Raw genomic sequence first — 11,526 nt, forward strand, 5'->3', positions numbered from 1 at the left:
AAGCAATTTACTTTGAAGTTATGCTATACAAGACGCATAATACAATCGGGAATGGAAATGCATTGCGCAATAGAAATTCCAGAATATGGCCTCATATTCATGAAAAATAGTAGATATAAATATTTATGAATATTTACATACACGATGAAAATGTCTGAATAATACTAGAATAAGATTAATGCACATAATAATTTATTAGGCAATAATATTTTTCATAATAGGATCTGTGTATAGTCATAAGGCAGACTAAAATGTAAAATAAGATTAATATAAATCTATATTATTTCAACTTAATTTATCTTAGTTTATGATGTTTTCACAGCATGAATTGAAAATTTTTAACCACAATAGATGTTTGAATCAAATCTAAAATTTATTCATAATCAAATCTCTATTGTATTCATCTCAGCAAAAATTAGCAATACGTTCGCAGTTGTCACATATCAAAATACGTTTCCAGTATATAAGGGAAGCAGAAAATAATAGTCAGAGATCTAGATAACATTTTCCATAATATTTCAGTATTTAACTAAAAATCAGAAATATCATATGCATAAACATACACATGCATATACACATGTATATAATATATTTGTTAGACAAACCTAAGTAGTTGTTGAAAAAAATCATGTTGATGGCGACTAACAATACATTTCAAAATATAGTAAAATTTTAAGTACAAAGTTTTACACACACACAAACTTTAGATTACACTTTTCGAGATTTTGATTATGGAAGAGTTAGACTAAATCGCCCATAAGTTACTTCACTCACTCATAAGTTAAATACTAAGTACACCAAGTTTTTTCAGTACATATGTATAGTTTCTTTGAGAAAAATTAGATGCCAATAAAGGTGCGCATATAAGTTGGATTGATTGGAATATAAGTTTAGATTACACTTTTCTAGAATTTGATTATGGAAGAGTTAGACTAAGTCGCCCATAAGTTATTTCACTAACTCATAAGTTAATTACTAAGTACACTAAGATTTTTTCAGTACATATGTATAGTTCCTTTGAGAAAAATTAGATGCCAATAAAGGTGCACATACAAGTTGGATTGATTAGAATATGAGTTTAGATTACATTATGGTTTAGATTATGGAAGAGTTAGACTAAATCGCCCATAAGTTACTCCACTCACTCATAAGTTAATTACTAAGAACACTAAGTTTTTTTCAGTACATATGTATAGTTCCTTTGAGAAAAATGAGATGCCAATAAAGGTGCGCATACAAGTTGGATTGATTGGAATATATAGTTTAGATTACACTTCTCTAGATTTTGATTAAGGAAGAGTTGGACTAAATCGACCATAAGTTACTTCACTCACTCATAAGTTAACACTAAGATTTTTCAGTACATATGTATGTATTAGAGATGGGTAACTCAATCCGGAGTTATCACTCCGATACAACTCCTCCCTCGGAGTGAATCCGAGTGGAGTTGTCTCGTCGGATTTGTCATATCCGACTTCCCTAAATTGGTACTAAATCTGTTACTGCGTTTTTGCTTTGGGAAGAAAGCTGTCGCTTTCTCGTCTCACAGGCTGTTTTATGACCTTTTAGGTATACTCTTTTTTTTTCAAGAAAATACAAAAATATTACTTCTCAATAGCTCAAATGTATAATTTATTGAATAGTAAGGGGTCATATTTCTAACTACGACAATCTTTGGCCGTGAATGACGGCAATCAGGAATATACATACCAAAAAACACAAAAGTTTACTACATTATTTTTTATATAAAATTAATCAAAAAAGTCAATTATTTTCTCATCAAAAGAAAATTATCAAATTAAATTTGATTCTGAAGTTTTGCGTTTTTACTTTGGTCAATTAACGCTGTTAAAATTCCGAGTCATTGAGTCGATCATGTGGTCGACCAAAAAATTTTACAACTCATCATTTATTTGTGAATTTTTTAGAAAAATTATTTCATTGATATTTTTTAATTTTATTTTTTTCATAAATTTTCATTTCAAAAAATTAAATGGGATTTGACAAATCCTTAGATGCAAAAACAACGCACTATAAAACACATTTGTGTCGAGTATTTCGGTTTCAAAGTTGTCGGAGTTGTGGAGTTGTTAAGCGGATATAACTCCTCCCTGAAGCGGAATCAAATCCGAGTCGATCCGGCTTCGGATATGATGAGCCCATCTCTAGTATGTACTATAGTACTTTGAGAAAAATACAAATACAAAGCTTAAAAAATTGGGGGCTCCTACATGGGGTTATTGATAAATTCACTATAATTCTGAACATTAAGTTTATTTAATTGTTATATAAGTTAACATAATACTTTTCTAGCTCTTTGATTATGGAAGAGTAAGCTCATCCATTCAACGACTAACTGAATTGCTTTCGGTTCGCTACGCCGCTATTGGAATTCCTCGCGATCCAGTTCTGCTCTATTCCATTATGTGCTTCTCGACAATGGCAGCTGTACTCTCTATTCGTACTATATTTTATGCTTTAGCACGAAAGATCATATTTAGATATTATTTTTGTTATATATACATATATATTTCTATATAAACAAACTAGCTGTAAGTGGAATTCTGCTTAAGGCAATTAAGGCATCGTGCCTTAAGTCAAATTGCTGGAACTTCTCGTACCAAGAATTATTATTTTTTAAAAAACAATTAACATTTTTAAAAAAATTTTACTTCGAAAAAATTAGATTTTTGAGAAACTATAAATATGACAAAAAATTACTTTTTTAAAAAAAAGTTTTTTTTTTGAAAACAAAATTTTTTTGAAAAGAAAAATGTTTTCTTCATTTTGACATATTTTGGAAATTCTGAACTTTTTTTCAAAGCAATCGTACTGCTTGAACTGCATAGCGACGAAATGTCAAAGCGCGCAAGTGCCGCGCTGCCGTCTAACGCATAAGCATTGGTACGGAACCCATATAAATGTAAAAAAAAATATACTTATTATTAAAATCTCTATAAAATATCTGATAATTTGAGGTGCATATGTCTAATGATCATTTTTAACCGCCAGATGGCATTTTTTTTACTTTTTTCATTAGATCTCCGAAACCGCTAAACCTGCCTTCATGAAAATTTGAACAGTTCTTCATTTAGTCAATACAAATAAAATGTTTTTTTGAATTATTCAAATCGGACGCTCCGTTCTATTAAAAACTGAGTTACCGTTTTCGGCACTTTTTGTCCCGTATCTTCGGAACGACTAGACCAGCCTTTGCCAAAAACTAATCAGCACGTCTCCTTATCAATACAAATCGAATGTTTTTTTTAATTATTCAAATCGGTTGATCCGTGTTCCCGAAATCGTCGACGAAAATTTGTATCCGAACATACATACATACACGCACACACACATACACACATACATAAATTTTTTCTAAGGTATGCCAAAATGTTCAGAAGGTTTTGAAACGTAAAGATATATAAAAAATTTCATTTTCGATTTTTTTGCGATTACTATAACTTGCCCTACGGGAAGTTGATAATATGTGAAAGCACTCGTTGCGATTATGGGTTAGCACGTACAATTTGCATCACACATGTATTTATTTAGTTTTACGTATTTCCCATACTACCCAATTTCCTCTTTAGTCCAGAATATTCACAAAGTCAAGTCATCATTGGTAGATTCTAGTAACATCAATGTACTTGTAGATCAATTATCTTCACTTGTTCATACTAGGTTTATTATAAACTATACCATATTTAGATTTTGTTTTGAGCTATAGAAAATTCGCCAACATTTATATTCACGTGGACAAGGCGGCGTCCATTAATCACGTGAGCGAGTTTTTAAGTATTTTTAGTCCCCATGGTGATATTCAAAATTATCCCCACCTCCCCCACCTAACATCACGTGTATTTTTAGTTGCGTGAAAAACTGTACAATTTTTGAATTCTTTTTGAAAATTGTTTGAGCTTTTTTAAAAAAATTAGGTAAGAAATAAATACTTTTTTGTCACCCTCCCCCTGAGACATCTTCCAAGTTGTTATTGTTACCAAAAACATTTTTCAATTACAAAACCAAAAACATTTTCAAATTTTTTAAATCTACAATTTATTAAGTATGTTCCTTTGGTACAAAATTCATGAAGTAATTCGATCACCCAAATTTAATTTCCCCATATAAGAATGGTTAGAATAATTATAATACTTCAAAATTTATGTAATCTGATAACTATTCAATTTCTTTGAAAAATCTATACAAAATAATATCTTTATAAACTGAAAAAAATTAAAGTATTCCGATAAATAATATCTTTGATGCTTTAAAAGTTAAAACTTGCCGGAGAATAAGTTCATGTTAAATTAAAATATGTAAGTTTTCAAAATCAATGACCAGAAAATATTGTATTCCTGAAGTCTTTTTTCTTTAAAGGTGTTATTAAAAATTAAAATTACTATATAATAATATAAAAACCTAAAAAATTAAAATACTATATAATAATTAGAATAATGCATTCCTAAATTAAAATCTTATAGGATAATATGTCAAAACTTGTAATGATATAATCGTGATTTTATCACATTTGTTCAGAAAGCTCTCATCAGAAGCTCACTGTCGTGCCTTTTACTTAATTTAATATTGCACGTAATAAAATAAATTCTTCGTTTTCAATAAACATGTAAAAAGCATATCTATTGAGAACAATTTAATTGTATCATAGAATTTATAGAAATTTATCAGCTATCAGATCATAATGCTCAGAGTTTTAGTTTTATGCATTTCATACAAATTCAGAACAAAGCTTGTACTCTTACCGATTATATAGTACGATATTATTAAAATACCCAAACAAATCAATCCTCGTAATTCACATTAAAACAAAGCAATTTATATCGGTTTTGTTTTCAACTTTATTGTTTTACGTGCACCTGCTACCACCAATACATTAATTGCACACACTCATAAAGTCACACATATTACTCAATTTCTCTGACTATTTTATAAACTGATCATATTATATATTAACCGATGACATGTTTCAAAATGTTATTGATGATTTATGAAATAATTTACATTGTAATTATGATCGTGGCTGGTAAATAATATCGTCTGGTACCTGAATCAACTACAAATATGTGAATTTTCGGTCGTGCACATTTTAAAATTATTAACGAACAAAAATATAAAGGCCTTCATTATTATTATATAAATTATTATTCATATAAATCAAAGAAAACTTAAAATATAATAACTGCCAGGTTCAACACTGGTCAAAATCAGCGCATTGAAATTTAAATACTATATAATTTTATTAAATCAACATATAACAACCTTTTGCACTCCGTAGTCGGTGTGCAAAGGATTCATGTCAGTAGAAATGATCAAATTGAAGAATAAGCAGTACTACTAATCATTATCAATGCAATAACAATAATAAATATAAATAATTGGTACTAAAACCATTAGTAATTAGTGATATTATTTGTAAAAACTTGTAATTTTTTTGATAATAAACTGTATTCCAGAATCAAGCAAAAGCTAGTCGAAACTCATGACAATTTTTATTTGACATGGACAAATCATTCTTTTAATTGGGGACATACAAATATAGCCCTACGGATGCATTCTGTGTGTATATATGCACATGTTGCTGTAGTGTATATGTATATATTTATAATTATACCTATGTAGAAACCGCAGTACATTCTGGAGTATCGTATTACCCTATTAAATAATAAATCAATCGCCTTTAGACGAATGGTTGATCGTGTAATTCAATATCGAATGGTGAGTTCATTATTAATGAGAAACGTGCCTGTGACAGCTCTAAAACTTTAGCTTTACGCGGCCCGGAGGCTTATATATTAAGCGGCCTATTGACATTTTACTCAAATTTAGGAAAAACAGAAAAAATAAAGTGATTGATTACAAAGGTTCATATAAAGACTCATATCCGATGTGAAACCTGTTTTATTAAAAAATCACACATTCCCATTTTTTATTACTTTAGTTGAATCCACGTTAAATGAAATGAAATAGAAAAAACCACGCAGAAACTACTGATCATCTATAGGCTAAACAAAAAATAGAAGGAGAAGTTTATGTTTTCATAAAAAAACCCGAATTGCTAATTTTATGTTTTCTCGACGTTTCAAGCCATTCTGAATCGAATGAGACCACATTTGGAAAAAGTATGTGTGTGTGTGTGCGTGTGTGTGAACAGATTTTTTGCCGTAAATCGACGTTTTCTCAAGAACGGTTGGACCGATTTCAAAAATTTAAAAGCCATTCGATGAGGACTAGCGTTCCTAAGTTTTGTGACGATCGGCCGAGCCGTTTCTTTGTAAATCGCAGAAAAGTGAAAATTTTTTCGTCCACGTTTTAGCCTGCAATTCTTAATCGATTTGACAATTCAAAAACCGTCCGAAAGTTATTGGTTGGGAATCGTGCTGATTAGTTTTTGGTAAAGATCAGCCGAACCGTTTTCTTGTAATGAAGTTTTATAAAAATCGACGATTTTTATTATTACTTTTTTGACGGTAGATACCATAGTCTTCTAGATCATACTAAAATATTACGGCTCTACGACAATTGGTTTAACTTTAAAAATTCGTCAAAGTTTGCAAAAATTGGTATCGTTTTTTTGGAATATGTCAAAATTATACCTTCCATCGACGTTTTCTCAGAAACGCCTGAACCGATTTCAGAAATTTAAAAGCCATTTTATGTATTTCGATTAGAAAATTTGCTTTTAGAAAATACTCCGAGTAAACAGTGTTCATTCGTTTTCAATTAAGTGTAATATGATTCACTCGGAATACTTTTAATCACTCATAAATTAATTTTTTTTTCTGATTAAGTCGATTTACACATATCGGGGAGTTCATGAAACTTGTCTCAAGGCTAAATACCAAACTAGTTATTATTTTTGAATAGCAATCAGAACCTAATAGTCCTATAAGCTGTTGTGCTGATTTGAATTAATACTAGTCTGTTTTACAGATGGCAACCCAATCAGTTGTTATTCTTTGTATGTCACATATATTAATTATCACAATTTCAGGGCGAGTATTTTTCTTGGTGCATTAATGCCGTCTGAGGACTATTTTCACTTGAAAACATATTGCTATATATATTTCCAAGTAAAAATCGTTGTCACTACTGCCTGAAAACGGGTTGCTCGAAGTGCCTATCGAACCCGAGACCACTGAATCAAGTCCCGTCGCTCATAACAGCTTACCTAAGGGCAAGCCCACTTAAATAATTGTTTCACTATGAATTCATCAAATATCAAAGCAAAATTTGATTCCGATTACAAAACAAAAGATACGACCAAAATACAATTGAATCGTGGGCCTAAGTATTTACTCTTTTGTATTACTTAGCATCTATTAGTTTATTAAAAATTAATGATTACAATGATAATTAGAACGAACTAATCATTATTTTAACAAATAAACTTTTTTCTATACATACTGAGGATTTGAATGCAAAATTTGTATACATAAAACGTGAGCTAAATAAATTAAAAATTTCAGAGTTTTTTTTAATAAATGTCCTGTTACATATACGAACAAAAATACAGAAAAAATAACTATTTATGTAAAAATATACTAATTAAATATTATAGAACAATATTAATCATATACACAATGTCTTTCAATTGCATTTTGGAAGTTCCTGATATTTTTCGTTAATTTTCACAAATTATGGCAAAGAATTCATGGAGTTTTTTCCAATTCTAAAAACCACATAGGTAACGTAAATGAATCTAATATTTTTTGATTAACTTGATCTTTTATGTACCTCGGTAAAGTACTATTAGTACAATTTACAAATAAGAATATTTTTAAAAAATGTGAGAGCTGAAATTTCTACCAGCCTTCCGACTAATTAAATTATGTGGGCAGCACAGACTTCATTTATCTGCATGAAGGCCAAAGAGTTAGAAAAGATATTGCAAAGTATTAATAACTTGTGATAAAGTTGAGCTTTGATCCTGCAAAATAATTATCCAGCAGCTGAGGCCTATTAAAATCTAAGCATTATACATTACAAATTATTTATATTATACATTTTCAAAAAATACCAATGTCATGTATCCATTTTAAAAATAAACAGAAAAACTTACGCTGTATTACGCTTAGTATTTTTTAAGTAAATATATATTTAGTCTATATTATTTTGCTTTAAAATATACATTTACATTCCTAAAAGCAATGTAAATGAAATTATAGTCAAAATAAATTACTTGTCCACGACAGATGAACCACATGCTACAAATCACAAACCAATTCAAAATAATTTCAAATAATCAAAATCGTAATTAGTGTATATGACAATAATTTACATAAATCAAATTACTTCTGTAAATTAATCATATGCTCAATATTCATAATACATTTATAAAGTTGATTAACGTTACTCTGATGCATGCAGTTTGTTCGCGTTTATTGCTGTTTATAATCCGTAATGTAAAAATTTGTGATTAGTCGGTTTATATTTATCTAAAATATCAGCTACCTAAAGCATATAAAAAAATCATAAAACAAAAACTTGTCCATAAAAAAATTAATATTGATAAGAATATGAAATATGAATTAAATGTTTTACATCGTTATTCTTCGTCTATTTGATTCCACAAGTTAGTTAATTTAATTGGCTGTCCTAGATTACTAATTATACAAACTTTAATGGTCGGTAAACTTCAACGAAATCATTTAAAGAAATATTATTTTTATTCGTGAAGCATTATTTAATTTACCAACGCCCTAGCCATTACTTCAACATATTAACCTAATTAGAAATCAAAACATTTGCATAAAAGATATGCCGAGGAAAAGTAGTTTGTTTAATATTACTAGAATCTATTAACTACGTGTATGAATTATTATAATTTTGCTCTGAAATGACAACTGCATTTTGGCTATCAAGTTTTTTATGATTACAATTAACATCTCGTAGGGTAAGTTATAGTAATCGCAAAAAAATCAATGAACTTTTTCATAGATCTTTACGTTTCAGGGGTTTCTGAACATTTTGGCATACCTTAGAAAAAATGGAAGTATATGTGTGTGTGTGTGTGCGAATACGAATTTTCGTCGACGATTTCGCGAATACAGATTAACCGATTTGAATAATTCAAAAAAAATTACTTGTATTGACAAAATGAACAACTGGCAAAATTTTTGTAAAGGCACGTCCAGCGTCTCCAGAGTTCCAATAAAAAAGTAAAAAATAATGCCATTTATTGAGGGTCAGAAAAGATCATTAGAGATATGTACATCGTATTATCAAACATTTTACAAAGATTATAATAATAAGTACAAATTATATGTGTACATTTATATGGGTTCCGTACCAATGTTTACACGTTAGACGACTACGGGCGCTTTGATATTTCGACGAAAAAAAAAATAAAAATGCGAAAAAATCAAAATATAAAAGAATCATGTTTTTCAAAAAGTTAAATTTTTTCAAAAAATTCAAAATTTCTCGAAAATCAAATTTTTTCAAAGTTTTGCAAAAATATTTTTCTAAAATTTAGTTTTTGGTACGGGAAGTTCCAGGAATTTGCCTTAAAGCGATGCCATGCACCACTAGTTCTGTTCTATTATTCTATTCTAATTTCACGCATATGAATAGTATGCAATAGTATTACTAACAAATTGTTTATATTTGTTGTAACAATTATATTCAGTAGCATTTCTAATAAAAATTATTAAACAAAGGATATAAGCCTCTCTGCAAAAACCATTTAGATTCTAACCCGTATTAAATATTATCCTAATCTTGATTTAGGTTTAAGATAAGTTATAGTAAGTTAAGTACATATACGTACGTAGTTATAGTACTTTAAGATAAAATTCGCTGTATCTAAAAATCATTGCAGAAAAATTTCTTCTTTAAATATTATAATTTGATGTAAAATTTTACGTAATATTTATTGCAACATTGTCTAACTGTATAAACATTTAACCAACTGATAATTTCCTAAAAGGACTTCTCCCTTAGGTCTGAACTGCATTTTATTAAGGTGACCATATTTTTTTAAGTCAAATCCGGAACGGCAATTTTCAGTTTTTCTAATCCGGGACGTCGGGGGGGAGGGGTAGTGGTGTTAGTGGTTTATATAACAAATGCTATTCAAGGATACAAAAAACAGTTATTTTATTACAGATAGTGAGATGAGCTGATTAGTTTTTGGCAAAGGCAGGTCTAGCAGTTACGGAGATAAAGAGCAAAGAGTGCAAAAAATAGAAATCGAGTTTTTGAGAGAACGGAGCATCCGATTTGAATGATCTAAAAAACATTCAAATAGTAATGATTGGGAAAAGTGTTTATTAGTTTTTGGTAAAGGCACGCCCAGCCATTTTGAAGATACGAAGCTAAATGTGTAAAAAATGCCAGCTTTTGAGAGAACTAAGCGTCCGATTTAAATGATTCAAAGAACTTTCTGCTTGTCTTGACAAAATAATTGATCTTGGAAAAAAAAAATTTAAGTTTTTTTTTTGAAAAAAATTTTTTGAATATCGAAAATAATTCAGATTTTATTTTTAATTCTCACTATAGTTCTATCTTCTAAACAAGTAATTTCAACTTTGCAATTCAGATTATATAATTCTCATAAATATTAGACAATGTTACAATATTTATAATAATCTATTTGAAAACATTCAGTATTCCTCAAACATTTCGTTACGGTACGGAAAGTTCCAGCAATTTGCCTTAAGGCACGATGCCATACACCCCACTAGTTTAACTATTAATTTTCGGAAAACCGGGACATCCGGGACAAAAAAATCAAAATCCGGGACAAATATAGCTTTAAGAAAAACCCGGGACACAAGGTGAAAATCCGGGACTGTCCCGGCCAATCCGGGACGTATGGTCACCTTAATTTTATACTTGAACTAGACGTAATACTGATAACTTCTACTCATTATCATTTATTTATTATATTTTCTAGATGACCAATATGAATAATCTATAAAAAACTAAATGAAAAAACAGTAAAGTAATTTTGGTTCTATTACATTAAATTGAAAAATTATTAAACGGAAATGATAAATGTTAATTAAGCACCGGTTTTATTAACATTATTAAATGCAATACAATTGTACTGAATTTTATTGAAATAATATCATTCAAATTATGAAACTATAAACGAGTTTAATAACAATATTATTATGAAGTAATGAAAGTCGTAACGATTATAGCGTTCATTAACCTAATTGGTTATATGAAGCGGAGTTACAAAAACGATGCAATTTGAATGCAACTATTTAATTAGGGATTTATACAAAATTTATATATATATATATACAATATGCAAATCAGTTCTTATTGTTTACTAATTATTAAATTATTAATTGTTGACTTCCCGTAGGGTACTTATAGTAGTGCACTACCCATGGGCCAAAAATCGAACATGAAAATTTTTGCATATCTTCAAGTTTTGAAGGTTTCTGAACATTTTGGCATACCTCAGAAAAAATGGATGTGTGTGTGTTTGTGTGTATTTTGTTGCAGAGAAAGAAAAGAAAAATATGTTTTTTTTTGGATCGATTCAAGTTGGGG

This window comes from Ctenocephalides felis, unplaced genomic scaffold (assembly GCF_003426905.1).
Source record: "Ctenocephalides felis isolate EL2017-DRISC unplaced genomic scaffold, ASM342690v1 CF-g0.4_SCAFFOLD_00845, whole genome shotgun sequence".
NCBI classification, from domain to species: domain Eukaryota; kingdom Metazoa; phylum Arthropoda; class Insecta; order Siphonaptera; family Pulicidae; genus Ctenocephalides; species Ctenocephalides felis.